We start from the raw sequence: 15,029 nt of genomic DNA on the forward strand, positions 1-15,029 counted from the left end.
AATTATAGAGTCTATAAAATAATGTGGTGATAACTGCTCAAATTTTAGTGATAATTAGAACATGATATCAAATATTTACTTGTGAGTAAGTCCATTAATGCGTTTTCTAAAACTGACATGAGCTATTTCCATCTTTGATAAGGTGGCCTAAAGAGATCAATGATTGGCCTCTCTAAATGAAAGGCTCTCTAATAATTTATATATATATATGTGTGTGTGTGTGTGTGTGTGTGTGTGTGTGTGTGTGTGTGTGTGTGTGTGTGTGTGTGTGTTTTTCTAGATAGGAGCAGTTTAAGTTTGTCCCGTGAGTTGGTTGCTCTCACTCCAACCCAGCTTGACACTAGTTTGTTGCTGCAATTGTTGATCTCTAGGTACACTGCATTTCTCATAATCTGATATATGTTGATGTTGTTCTCCATCTCCATGTGTTTCATAACTGCATTTTTCATCATTCACTTGTTTTGATTCTGATTCCTGATTTTCTTCTTCCTCTGCAACGTATATCCTCATATGGTATATTTCCTCATGTTTGGATTTGAATACCCCTAATTTATCTCTCCATTCAAAACACATACATCTGAGTTTACATTCTGTTCATAGCTCCATATGCTTGTAAATTAACTGTTTTTGTATTCATTGCATTATTTACTGTATTTGGGAAATGGAAAAAGGCTTATTGTTATATCTATATAGCTTGATAAACTAGCTTCACTTTCTACCACATTAAATTCAACAACGTTCTAGTTCAGGGTTTCAAATTTTCAGATCATTAAAACTCCTCCTTTTTGCTTTTCTCCTACTTGATAGACTTAATCCTATAGATTGGGATTAGTTGCTTGGTTCTTCACTCCTCCCAAAAACTTTAAAATTTTGGATTGATATATGGGAGTAAACCATTTTAGTTATTTCAAGGGTAGCTTAAATAGTACATGCCAATATCAGTCTCCTTACATCCAGTGTTTCAAGTAGCACACTATAGGAACTACCTAGGTAGGAACAATCATAACAATTAGCCACTTGCAATCTGCTATGTATCTTCCACTTGATGGAATCAAATGTTTGCTTCCATCTTTGTTGTTTGAGTTTATGCTGCCAAGGTAGGAAAATAAAGAAGAATGAAATCAGATCTACATAATCTGATGTTAGCATATTAACACACACACACACCCTCATGAGAGAGACACACACACACACACCCTCATCAGAGACACATACACACACCCTCATGAGACACACACACACCTTCATCAAAGACACACACACAAACACACACACACCCTCATCACAGACATACACACACACACCCTCATCACAGATATACACACACACACACCCTCATGAGACACACACACACAAACACACCCCCTCATCACACACACACACACACACACACACACACTTCACAAAAGTTGTTAATGAGTTAATCTGTTTTAGTTTTACATCGTCCAAAAATTGTATGCATAATTAATTGTAGAAGGAAACTAGCTTTTTAATAAGCCTACTAATTGCCACATATTGATATATGCTTTTTGGAATAATGATTGATGTAGGTGTTCATTGAGTTATTTCTTTGATTCTTGCTTTCATTTTGGACCGTGTTGCTCATAATCACAGGTACAAATGTTTGTTACCAATTAATATTTTTATTACGTGTTCACTGCCATTAATGACAATTGATATATGCTATACAAATTGTGTTCATGATGAGTGAACCTTAGATTCCCGTTTGAGACTGAATGCAATGATTCTTGTGGACAGTTTGCATTAATCATTGTATTCAATCTTGAATTGTCCATTTGAACAGTTTGGGGAGACTGATATTTTTATGGTAGATTCATGCGTTAAGGTTGACATTATTATGTTTAATTTGATGAAATTTCGGTACAATGCGTTTTGAGTGGTTCTCTAAGTGCATACTTGATAATCGGGAAATTAATTTCACCGATTTCATGTCGTGTACTTGGAGACCAATGCGAAATACTGCCAAAATTTTGTCAAATTTAACAAAATAGAATTAACCCTGACGTATGAAACTACCATAAAAGACTGTCTTCCTAAATGGGATAAGGCCACACCTATAATAAAAAAGTGAGATTTCCATGCATCGAATAACTTTGTGAGTATCACAAAGTTATTACTTAGATGGATCAAAGTTGGATGAATGAAAGTCCCATCAGCCCAAAATATGAGGTCGGCGTGGAGCAGTTCTTGCAATTTGCTTTAGAAAGAGGTCAATCGGATGAAGAAGGAAAATATTATTGTCCTTGCATCAATTGTTTGAATGGAAGACGACAAATACTGGATGACATATGAGAGCATCTGTTGTATGATGGAATTAAGAGGAATTATACGACGTGGATATGGCATGGTGAAATGACAGACATGCAGAGTGGGCCTCAATCCAAACCGTTTGATGTAGAAATGAGAGATCGCTTGAAGGATATGATTTGTGACCTTGGACAAGAGTGTTTTTAGCAAGCCTATGCCCCTATGTATGAAGGATTGTAGAGTGACTCAAAGAAGCCTTTGTATACGGGGTGCAAGAATTCCTTGATGTTGTTGTCGACGGTGTTAAGTCTAGTTAATGTCAAGGTCAGATATGGGTGGAGTGACAAAAGCTTTACTTCACTGCTTGAAGTAGTGCACGATCTGCTTCCAGAGGAAAACACGTTGCCTAAAAGCTGCTATCAGGCCAAGAAGATATTGTGTCCGATGGGTATGGAGTATCAGAAGATTCATGCTTGCCCTAATGATTACATATTGTACAGGCATGAATTCGAAGAAATATCCAAATGCCTAGGTGTGGGGCATCACGGTACAAAGTGAAGGATGATGAGGACTGTAGTTCTGATTAAAACTCAAAGAAGGGCCCTCCAGTGAAGGTGTTGTGGTATCTTCCCATCATTCCAAGGTTTAAGCATCTTTTTGTTAATGGAGACGACACAAAAGACCTTACCTGGCATGAAAATGGGAGAAACTTTGATGGAATGGTCTGTCATCCGACTGATTGCTCGCAGTGGAAGAATATTGATGGTTTGTATCCGGATTTCGGCAAAGAGGCAAGAAATCTTAGGCTTGGACTAGCCAGTGATGGAATGAAGCCATATGGCAATTTAAGCACTCAACACAGTTCATGGCCAGTTCTACTAGTCATTTACAATTTGCCTCCTTGGTTGTTCATGAAGCAAAAATACATGATGTTGTCTATGATGATATCGGGCCCAAGACAACCAGGAAATGACATTGATGTTTATCTAAGTCCGTTGATTGAAGACCTGAGAAAGTTGTGGGATGAGGGGGTTTTAGTGTTTGATGGGTTTCGCAAGGAGACTTTTGAAATGCGTGCAATGCTTTTTTGTACCATTAATGACTTTCCAGCATATGGGAATCTGAGCGGTTACAGTGTTAAAGGTCATCATGCATGCGCCATCTGTGAAGAAGACACAAGCTACATATAACTGAAACATGGTAGAAAAACAGTGTACACTAGGCATTGCCATTTTCTAAAACCTCATCACCCTTACAGACGATTGAAAAAAGCTTTTAATGGAAGTCAAGAGCACGAAACTGCATCGATACCGTTAACTAGTGAGCAGGTCTTCCAGCATGTTGAACACCTGAATACTGTATTTGGAAAGACCCAAAAGAAGGATAAAAGTAAGACTTGCATATGGAAGAAGAGGTCCATTTTCTTTGATCTGCCGTACTGGTCTGATCTAGATGTTAGACATTGTATTGATGTTATGCATGTGGAGAAAAATGTATGTGACAGAGTCATTGGGACGTTCCTTAACATTCAACGAAAGATGAAAGATGGTTTGAATACCCGTCAAGATCTAGCTGAGATGGCCATACGATCGCAATTGCATCCAATGTCTGATGGTAAAAAAATATATTTGCCTCCAGCTTGTCATACTTTGTCCAGAAAGGAGAAGATCAGTTTTTGTCAGTGTCTGCACTGGGTCAAAGTCCCACAAGGATACTTTTCAAATATTAAGAGTCTTGTGCAGTTGAAGGAGCTTAAGCTGGTGGGGTTAAAGTCTCATGATTTTCAAGTGCTGATGCAACAATTGTTAGCCATGGCCATACGAGACATTTTGCCTAACAAAGTTAGGTTATCCATAACTCGCCTGTGCTTTTTCTTCAATGCCATATGTAGCAAAGTCCTTGATCTTGTCAAGTTTGATGACCTTGAAAATGAGGCCACAATTATATTGTGCCAGTTGGAGATGTATTTTCCTCCAGCTTTCTTTGACATCATGGTTCACTTAATTGTTCATCTGTTTAGAGAAATCAAATGTTGTGGTCCTATTTATTTGCGATGGATGTACCCAGTTGAGTGATACATGAAGATCTTAAAAGGGTATACGAAGAATATACATCGTCCGGAAGCATCTATTATTGAAAGGTACATTACAGAAGAAGCCATTGAATTTTGTTCAGAGTACATTGAAAAGGCTAAATCTATTGGGCTTCCTGAGTCTCGACATGACGAAAGAGTGGGCGATAAGGGTTCAAGAGGATTGCATGTTATCACTCCAAGTGTAGAAGATTTGTTACAAGCTCACTTGTATGTGTTGAACAACAATAATGAAGTTTTTCCATACATACTTCAGCATGAAGCTTTAGTCAAACAAAATAATCCAAAAATGTCAAAGAACTGGGTGTTGAAAAAACATAACAAGACTTTCTTTGATTGGTTTAAAGATACAATCTTTGCTGATGAAAATGCTTTAGAAACATTAAGAAAGCTAGCAGATGGGCCTAAAAGAAATGTTATAACTTGGCAAGGATACGATATAAACAAGTATTCCTTTTATACAAAAGCATAAGACGACAAAAGTACAATGCAAAACCGCGGGGTCACCCTAAGGGCTAAATCTCAACACTTCGCAAGTGTGCTTGATGGAAATCCCTGTGTAGCTTTCATCCCTTACTTTGGGTTCATTGATGAAATTTGGGAGCTTAACTATGTCAAATTTACTGTATGTGTTTTCAAATGTAAATGGGTTGACAGTAACACCGGTGTGCGAACCGATGATGTAGGATTTACGTTGGTAGACCTAAAGAAACTAGGTTACCACAATAACCCTTTCATCATGGCAGAACAAGCTAAACAAGTATTTTATGTGTAAGACCCTTGTGATGAAAGGTGGTGCGTGGTTCTACACGAGAAAACAATTGGTATTAATGTAGAAGATGATGATTCATAAATGGACACTTATGTTAGTCCTTTGTCCATACAAATCACTCCTAACATCGTTGGAGAAGAAGAAGCTGACGATGTTCATGCTAATCATAATGATCATGATGAAGGAAAATTAATTAACATCGTCTAATGTAATTTTCTAATTATGTATTTGATTTCGGTAAATTGATTTAAATAACTCATACTGTGGTTTTTGATAATGTTAACTAAATCAAGTTTTTCTCTTTACAGGACCAAGGCTACTCCACCTGCCTCGCCTCCTCCTCCTTCTCCTCCTCTTGCAGTAGTATCAGTGTCTCTGTCCACCCAGAAGTGGACATGTAAAGCGACACGGCTACAATCCTTGGCCACTAGACCACCTGGGGCAAAGAGACCAGTGGTCAACGTTGATCCTACGACAGGCAAGGCTGATGGTCCCCACAAGAAGAAATTAAGAACATATTTGCGAATTGTCACTCGTGATAAGGTCGACGTCATATACGAGACCTGGAAGGAAGTCCCTGCTACCCAGAAGGATTTGATTTGGGAGGATACTCAGGTATTTTAGTTTGCTTGTCTAATTTTTTTTATTAGCCAAAATTTATAATTGACTTACAATAAAACCTAATTTTTTATTTGTCAGGCAGAATTTGAAATCCCTGAAGCTTCTGACAGTAGGACAAAGAAGAAAATTCTTCAGATTGTCGGTGAGAGGTGGCGGCAGTTTAAATTAGACTTGACTAGGAAATGGACCCCTGTAGCCGACCAGGACGGTGTGGACGACACTATCTGTGAAAAATACGACATTAGCAAGGAGAAATTGGATCAGTTTCGTCAGACATGCAGAGACCCTTCGTGGGAGATATGTACTTTGTCATTTTAGTTGTTTTCCACAAAAGATTCAGTTGTTATAATTCATTGTAGTAATTTGTATCATTAATGTTTGATTTTTTCAGGATGTGTGGAAAAAGGCACAGGCCATCCAGAAGCAAAACATTGCCCCCCACGTGTTGTCTCGTGGGGGTTATGAATATTTAGAACAAAAACTAATGGCTGAGAAGACCAAAAAGAAACTGGAGGAAGCTTCCCAGTCTAGAAGCACTGAGGGTGTCATTAACCCTCCATCTCCCATCAGATGCCACACGAAGTGGAAGATGGCCTGCACCAAGAAAACTGGGCAGATGACGTCTGAGGCAGCAAAGGAAATCACTGAGAAGATCGTAAGTCATTTTCAATTAAGAATTCTAACTATGTTTGTTTATTCTGTGAATGCCTAAGACAAATATTTTTGTTTTGTACATGATTCTTTGGAGGAGCAGGCGTCACAGGGATCGTTTGTTCTTCATGGATGTCAGGATGTCCTGACTGCCGCCATTGGGCGAGTAGAGCACCCTGCCCGTGTCCGTGCTGCTGGAGTTGGTGTCACCATCAAGCAATATTTCGGATCGGCTCCATGAACGTCCTGCAACTCTTCCTCTCTGCCTCTTGAAGAGCTACAGCAGCTGACCCAACAAATCAGGGACCAGCTAGAGGAGTCGATCATAGAAAAAGTGACTCGACAGCTGATGGCATCTTTCAGTCAGATGCAGTCCCAGTTTCAATCCCAGATGCAATCTCAGGGACTTGCACTGCCTCCAGAGCCTATGGTTGGTCCCTCAGGTTCTCATGTCATCACAAAAGAGAGTTGTGTTGATCCCTCAGGGAACGATCTTGAGATGGGTGACTCAAACAAGTGCGAGTTGTACATCGAAGCAAATCATCCTCGCCTGGTTGCCCTAGGAAGAGTTTATGAGGGATCAATAGTTTACAACATTTCTTTGTTGCCTGGCCAAATGAAGGTTGGTGTTGAGGAGGTTAAAGATGCACAGGCTCCTGTTCCTGTACCCACTGATGAGGTTACCTTAGTGGAGCAGGCACTTAACACCTTGCTTGCTTAGCTGACACATCTCGTGAAGCCTTTATCAGAACATGTATTTTACTTTGATTATATGCTTCTTTCTTCAATTAATTTATTCAACATAATTATTTAACTATGTTTGATCAACAGGCAGTTGTTTCTCCATCAAAAACTCCACAAAGCCCGGATCTTGAGGTCGATGATCTGCTATATCTGATGACATTGACCATCCCAGATCTTTTCTTGAAACCTTTCCAGGTTAACTGGGATGTTACTGTGTTCGAGGTATTTAATCTAGACTTCCCACTGTACATAAAGCACAAAGATCTCTCTGAAATCACACACGGTGGTCAATGTCTCAATATATTTGTCTTACAATTATGAATTTTGTAAGTCAATTTAGCTTATTGTTAATTACCTAACTTATTGCTTTAAATTCATACATAATTAACTTTGTCTTAGCAACAACAGGCATCTGACTGAAACAAGTATGCGAGCGAGGAATTTCGATGTGTATGGATTCCTCAAGCCACAGTCTATTCAGAGATATGGGCAATCACAGTTTGACACTGAAAGTTACATCAAGAGTTGGATGCAGAGTTCAAAACGCGATGTCTACCTTGGAGCCTACTTAAATGGGTAAGTCAAACAAAAGAACTGAATTTAAATAATGTATACTACTACAATAACCCATATTTGTCTCCACTGCAGCAGACACTGGCAAATGGTGGTCATTCTCCCCAAGGAAAACCTTGTTGTCTGGTTTTGTTCCTTGCATAACAGGCCAGACAACTACCTTAAGGGAATAACTAACAGGTTAATGTTGTTTTCAATACATTTGCATTGGCATTACTGAACAACATCAATTTTTAAATGTTCCTCGTATTCAACAGTACATTGAAAGGACTTGATGACACTCCACAGCCTAAATCCAAGGCTGCTGCTAGGTGGATTGTTGTTAAGGTACGTGATTTAAATAAAACTTCTACTTATATATACTGCTTATGTGTGCATACACTAATTATAGTTAATGTTTAATTAATATCCAAATTTCATTATGTATTTAGTGTAATAGACAAAAAGGAAGCACTGAGTGCGGCTATTACGTCATGCACTGGATGTCCACCATCATCTTAGGAAGTTTCAGGAATAACTGGGAATCGGTAATTGTTTATTTCAAACAAAGTTGATTTTCTTATAATTAGTATTACATTATTAATTTATCTTTTATTTGATCATGCAGTATTTTAATGAGACTAGACCATTGGAGCCTGAGAGATTAAAGGCGTTTCGCATTCAGTGGACACAACATTATCTCCGACTTAGACATCAAACTTAGGATGTTAGGAAAATTAGGATCTTAGGCAATTCATTTTAGCTTACTTAATTAGTTTACACTACTTGGTTTACATTTTTGCAATTTGCTATGTCATTTGAACATTGAATGTTATTTATTGATAGTTCTTAATAAATCTTTTATTCATATTTATCAATTCACAGTTTACTGTAGATTTATGCTAAAAACTGCTTGAAAGCAGAATGCAAATGATGTTTGTTGTGAATTGTGGTATGAAATTGCTTTTTATAGGTTAAATTTTGGGTTTTTTTTTGTAAAAACACAAAATGTATATAAAAAAAACCTTAAAAACAATATCGGTTATTTACAAAAACAGATATTAATATACACAAACAACATAGATTTTTGAAAAAATCGATGTTAACGTACATCTTAACATCAGTTCTTCCTAAAACCGATGTTAAAGTTTCTAACTTAACATCGATTTTATATAAAACCGATGTTAACGTAAAGGTTAACTCACACATTAACATTGGTTTTTACTCAGAACCGATGTTAAAGTTTCTAACTTAACATCGATTTTATATAAAACTGATGTTAACGTAAATGATAACTCCCACATTAACATCGATTTTTGTACAGAACCGATGTCAAAGTTTCTAACTTAACATCGATTTTATATAAAAACCGATGTTAACAAAAAGGTTAACATCGATTTTATATACAACCAATGTTAACGTAAAAGTTAACATCGGTTTTTCTAAAAAACCGATGTTATTGTATGGGTTAACATCGGTTTTTGTATAAAACCGATGCCAACGTTCACCATTTATACACTTATTTTGGTGTAGTCTTAATACATAACATCAGTTATTTAGATAACCGATATTGTTAGTTTTATGTTAACATCAGTTTTTGAAAACCGATGTTAGCAATAATACTTTCAACATCGGTTAAAAATCAATGTAGAAAATCGTAAATAACCGATGTAAAAAGCATATTTTCTAAGAGTGAAATGAGCTTATCTTTCTTAGTCCCCAAACGATGTAGTTGCCTATGGCTTGCCTCTATGTTTGTAGTTTGGTATTATTAAATGCGCTTAAGATCCAAAATTATAAATTTTTGTGTTTAGTTTTCTGTACAAAAGGCAATATATTGCTAGGCGTAAATTTAATCATATTATTTTTATTTAATCTATCATTTCAATATTTATTTTTTAAATAAATTTTAATATTAATATTAATATTGCTAATATTTTTAGAAACCTGAAGGCCAATGGAGGAAGTTCACTTTTTTTAATATTTTTTTTTATTTTTTTGATACATTCTAAGATGGTTTTCTCATAAAATCGTTTTAGAATCCTCAATATTTTTTGTTTTTTTTAAAAAAAGAAATACATTCTAAAATGATTCTAAGAAAAATAATTGTCTTAGAAAGTATAAATTTTCTAAAACGGTTATTCAAGAGCGTCATGGAAAGTTTTTACTTTCTACAACGTTGGTTACAAAGACGGTTCAAAACCGTCATCAAAAGTGTCTTAGAACCGATGTAGAATCATCTTTCTGTAGTAGTGCATTCAACACATTAATAAACACAAAACATAATAATCCTTTTACATCACCATCATTAAATAAAGGAAAACAACATCAAGAGCAAGCATAATACTTTCTTATTACATCATCTAAACACAAGATTCATGCTAGGACACATAACAAACTACTGCTCTAGAAGAAAGCCAACTATTTACATACCAAAGGTAGAAATGGTTTTGATCAACTCTCAACCAGGATTACCAAAGCCATTAAAGTGGACTAAAAATGGACAAGACTGGTCTAGTAAAAGTTAAGTTTGGGTCAAATGGATATTTTACCATCAGTCAAAAAATAAATAACAATTAATTGTCTAAAAGCATTGAATGATCTATCATGAGAATCATATTATAAATTGTCTTCTAGAATTTTGAGCAAAACTAGTATCAACTAATCTTCATACTTCAATTAATGAAACTTTATAAAATTACAAGATAAATAATGCAAGCAATGAAACTTAAATAATTCAATGTCAGCAAGAATACCCAAAAATGAAGTATATGAGTAAAAGTAGAAAAATGTCTTCTTGCAAGACTTTTAAGTATGTGACTCATAGAGACAATCACATACCAAATTTTGAAAATCATTCCTTTTAATGATTCCATTGCTGAAAATATGAAGGCACTTCAAGAATGTTTGGTAATCATCAGAATTGCTTAACTTCTCCTTAAATTTCTCACAGAAACTAAATGCTTGACTAAACATGCATGGCATGAATAAAGACAAACAAATAAATAATCAACAAGTTAGGAAACTATATAGGTCAATATGATCATCTAGTCTCCCCGTTATTTATTTGAAAAAGAAGGGAAGAAAAACTTGTAATCAAGAAAGATACTATCAAGACATATTTTTCAGAAGTCAGTTATCCTATACTTGACACAATATGTACAACAACAACAAGGAAATGAACAGAAAGAATAATAAACTCAACTAATCAAGAAGATTATTATTTCATATACGAAAAAGAACAAACATCTTACGTCACCCACCATTGACTCTTGTTATCCCATTCCATCTCTAAACACCCAATTCTCTTGTTTGCACCATCTCCCGCTTCCTTATGTTGTTTAGTTCATTTCTTAATCACTCCTTTTCCATTAGCTCAACTCAACCATGGTGAGAGCCAGAGATGATCTATGCATAACTGTTCCCAGCTTCTTCAAGTGCCTTATCTTCCTTGACATCATGAAATCCCCTATCAGCCTCTACACTAGATTCACCTATGCTCCAGCATCCTACGCTGGCTCGACGCAGGCAATAACACCTGCCTCACCACCATGCAACTCCTCCAAACCAAAGACTTTGTCCCTAATTGCACTCTCCAAAGCCTCATCCAGATCTGCTCTGATTTAGCTCTCCACTAAACTGCTTCCGAAATCGATCTTTTCATAAGACCAAGTCATCTGAACCATCACCGATTTGAAAACCAACTCAAACTCCCTCTGGTTCGCTTTGCTCGCGAAACTGCTCCACTTAGCAAAATATTCTCACTAGAAGAAATTCTTCCTCACCAAAATAGAAGGCTTCATGGATCAACTTGTTCACTTTCTCGACAATGTCGATGACAGAGTAATCGCGAGAACTAGAGTTGAATTTCTTGAAGGAGTCTTTATCGTTTTAGGTTTGTGATAAACGTCAAATTTATCGAATTTTCATATGCATTTTGTAATGTATATTTGACATTTTAGTTAACTTTAGGCCTTGTTTTGAATCAAATTAGCTTTAAATTCAGTTTTTACTTTGTCTTAGGTAGAATTTTATGTTTTAGTTATTTTTAATGAATTTATGATAGTTTTTCAGTAAAAAAATTTCGCTTAAGTGCCAAAGCTCAAGAGGCCCAAAATCAACAAAAAGTTCTAGAAGGAGAAATTGCAAAACTTGAAGATAAAAGTAAGAAAAATCAAGAGCAAAATATTTTTCAAGGATAAATCAGTTGAACAAGAAGATAATTAGTTGAATTAATTAGAGATACTATTTATTTGTAATTTCTTGTGATTATCTCCTTAATTAAACCCATCTACAATTCTATAAATAGGAGGCTAGACATTCAATGTAACAGAGTAGAAGTCCTGAGTAGTTCTTAGAATTATATTTTAGACTTCCACCTACTAGATGCCTTCATTATTCGATTATTCCATTAGACACTCTAGGTTTCATTGTGTTATTTTTATAATTACAATTCCTTCTACCTAAGAGAGGAAAGGATGAATCATATTCTCTTTAATTCTATCAATTCAATACTTCATTTTCAGTTCTTTATTTGTTTTCTTACTTAATATTTTTATTTGATTGGTCATCTTATAGATGAATTTAGGAGTTGACTTGTACTTTGGTGAGCCTTGTTGAAACCCAAACATGAATCAAGTACTTAATTGAGATTATCTTTAGGGATAGAATAATCTTCATTAAGCCTCGCTAATTCTTGACCATTAATGTTGATGGTTGGTGTCGGTATATCCAAGGGATTGAGCATCGGTCAAGTAGTTTAGAATCGGCGACCATGCTGGAGCTGGGGTAGAATACATTAGTGAATTGGGAATGAGCAAGAGAGATGAGTAGTGAATTGTGAAGTTACAATGGATCGAGCGACTTCCAAGTCCAAACCTAGATATTCATTTATCAAGATTGATGTCACCATCCTAGTCTAGTATTTCTATCTTAATTATTTTACTGTCATTTAATTTTTATTGCAATTTATTTTATGTTATTTCTATTTTGTGACAAGCACAACATAGAAATACAAAAATATAGTTCTTAGTTAAATAATTACATGAAATTCCTTCTTTGTTCCTTTGGGAGACAACCTGGATGATAATTCAGTTACTACATTATGATTGGGTTACACTTGGCCTATAAGTTAAATCTATCATGAAATAAAACCCTAATAGTTTGGTTCTCAAGAGCATCGAGGATCACGAGGGATTGAATAACTCTATTTTGAAAGGAAAGAAGCAAAGCTTAGATTCTCTGCTTTTAATTCTCCAACGAAGAATCTTTGATTCAAAAATTGCCTCTGCTATGGTTCTGTAGTTTTGTTGATGGAGCAGAAGAGGTCACTATTGGAAAAAGTGAGGGGGAACGAATGACACTATTATGTGCAAAATTGGGTATTCAACAACATTGATTTTTAAGAAAACCGATGTTGTGTGTGTGAAGTTAACATCAGTTTTTAAGAAAATTAATGTTGTGTGTGTGAAGTTAACATTGTTTTTGAAAAAAAAAAACGATGTTAACTTAACACACACAACATCGATTTTAAAGCAACAAATGTCAAGGTACAGACATAACATAGATTTTCTAATAACTGATGTTAGCAATAATACTTTATTTACAAAAATGTCATCGCAATACTTTTGGTTAACATCACTTTTCCTAGAATCAATCTTAAATGGTCGATGTGGAATCCATATTTTGCAGTAGTGGTGTTGTAACGCCCTAGAATTTTGCTTACTATAAATCAATGTTTAATGTATTTCTCATGTTATTTGATTATGTGATTTATTTGGATGAGTTGAGGTATTGCATAAATTAGGCATGTGTGATTTTCTTGATGTGGATGTTGAGTTATGTAGAGTTTTATTGACTTAGGTTGAAATGATGAGATTTCAAGTTTTACCTAAACCAATTCTGGTAAAATTGCGATCTTGGACTCGTTAACCGTTGGATTGCCTTCAAATTTGGATTGTAGGTTCGTAACCAAAATATTCACATTTTGATCGTTGGGATTTGCACAATAACACTTTTGGATATCTCTCTTAGCACAAGAAGCACGCTTAGCGCAGTTCCAACCCAAGAGGAATTGCGCTCAGCCCGAAAGGTCACGCTTAGCGCCAAAAGTGGATTCCCACTTAGCCAGACGAGCTCGCCAAGCGAGATCTACAGATTATAAATATGTTCTTCAGCATAAAATGGACTATGATAAAATAAATTATGGATTGTGATTTGATTAGACATCAAAGTGTTAATTTATTTATTTGTAAGTGGAATGCTTTCTTAAGAACTATTTTTTTTGTGATTAATTGTCGATAAGTGTCTACCCACAAATTCTTTTGCGGGGGATATTTTATTGTAACTTAATTATTTTAAGAACAAGAATAAATAATTGATTGTTGGAATTTGTTTGATGTCTGAAGTATTGAGTTTTATAAAAAATATTTATTGATTAGATTTAATTATTGAAGTTAGTAGAAAATTATTTTTTGTGCGAGAAAAATAAATTCACAGTGTAAGGTTACACTATGTAAATTAATTACACAATGTAAACCTTATTTAGCAATCATAACAAGCTGAACAATGGGAGAAGGGGCTGATCAAAATGACTTCCCCTATCCCTTTTTAGTCACTTCAACACTCAACCCTCACACCCCACACTTCTAACCAATCAAAATTCATCCAAACACCTCATACTCCACCCACCCACTCACTTCATTTATTTCATTCTAGCTTTGTCCACAAGTTTGGGGCTCATTTTCTCTCCTCTTCTTCAGATGAACCAAACCCAAAGCACAAACATCTCATCTTCCCCTATCAATTACTTGAACCACCAAGAACCAAGGAGGAATCACCCAAAAAAGTTTCAACACTAGCCTTTAATGTGCTTGCAAGGCCTAGAGCTTGCACCCTTACCCTCTCATCATTTTTGTGTGAATTGAATTTCAGTGGTAAAGGGGTCTTTATGGTGAACTTAGCCCCCATGGGTACTTTTCGAAGGAGGAAACCATGGTGATTTGATCTTGCATTGTGTTGCACGCATCAAAAATGTCTTTTCTTAATGTTTTTTGAAACTATTTTGAAAAGCTGAAATTTTTCTCTTTGCATGCATGTTCGCTCTTCTTCTTTTGTTCATTTTAATGATTTGGAAGAGCTTCTAGTACAAAGGAGATTCTATCCATTTTTTTTAGATTTTATAAAGCAAGTTTGGATTTTTTAAAATGGGCAATAAGAAGGGGAAGGTTGGCTGGAAGGTTTTTTCCTTTTGGCCAATGTCAGTGTTTTGAGCCAACAATGAAATCTAGTTGTTGGATTTTCATGAAACTTGTTTTGGTTTACTCCAGG

The 15,029-nt window shown here is 35.6% G+C and overlaps 2 long non-coding RNA genes across 2 annotated transcripts; both read left to right on the plus strand.

Moving 5' to 3' along the window:
* Positions 1 to 280: 280 nt before the first annotated feature.
* LOC114416654 lies at positions 281 to 5,742 on the plus strand. The gene is made up of 3 exons (XR_003667521.1): positions 281 to 371; positions 1,551 to 1,614; positions 5,441 to 5,742. It is a non-coding gene; the product is annotated as an uncharacterized LOC114416654 (long non-coding RNA).
* Positions 5,743 to 6,470: 728 nt separating this feature from the next.
* On the plus strand, positions 6,471 to 8,021 carry LOC114416653. The gene is made up of 5 exons (XR_003667520.1): positions 6,471 to 7,158; positions 7,236 to 7,474; positions 7,557 to 7,724; positions 7,797 to 7,901; positions 7,979 to 8,021. It is a non-coding gene; the product is annotated as an uncharacterized LOC114416653 (long non-coding RNA).
* The last annotated feature ends 7,008 nt before the right edge of the window (positions 8,022 to 15,029 follow it).

The sequence above is a fragment of the Glycine soja genome, chromosome 6, assembly GCF_004193775.1.
Source record: "Glycine soja cultivar W05 chromosome 6, ASM419377v2, whole genome shotgun sequence".
In the NCBI taxonomy this organism is placed as follows: Eukaryota; Viridiplantae; Streptophyta; class Magnoliopsida; order Fabales; family Fabaceae; genus Glycine; species Glycine soja.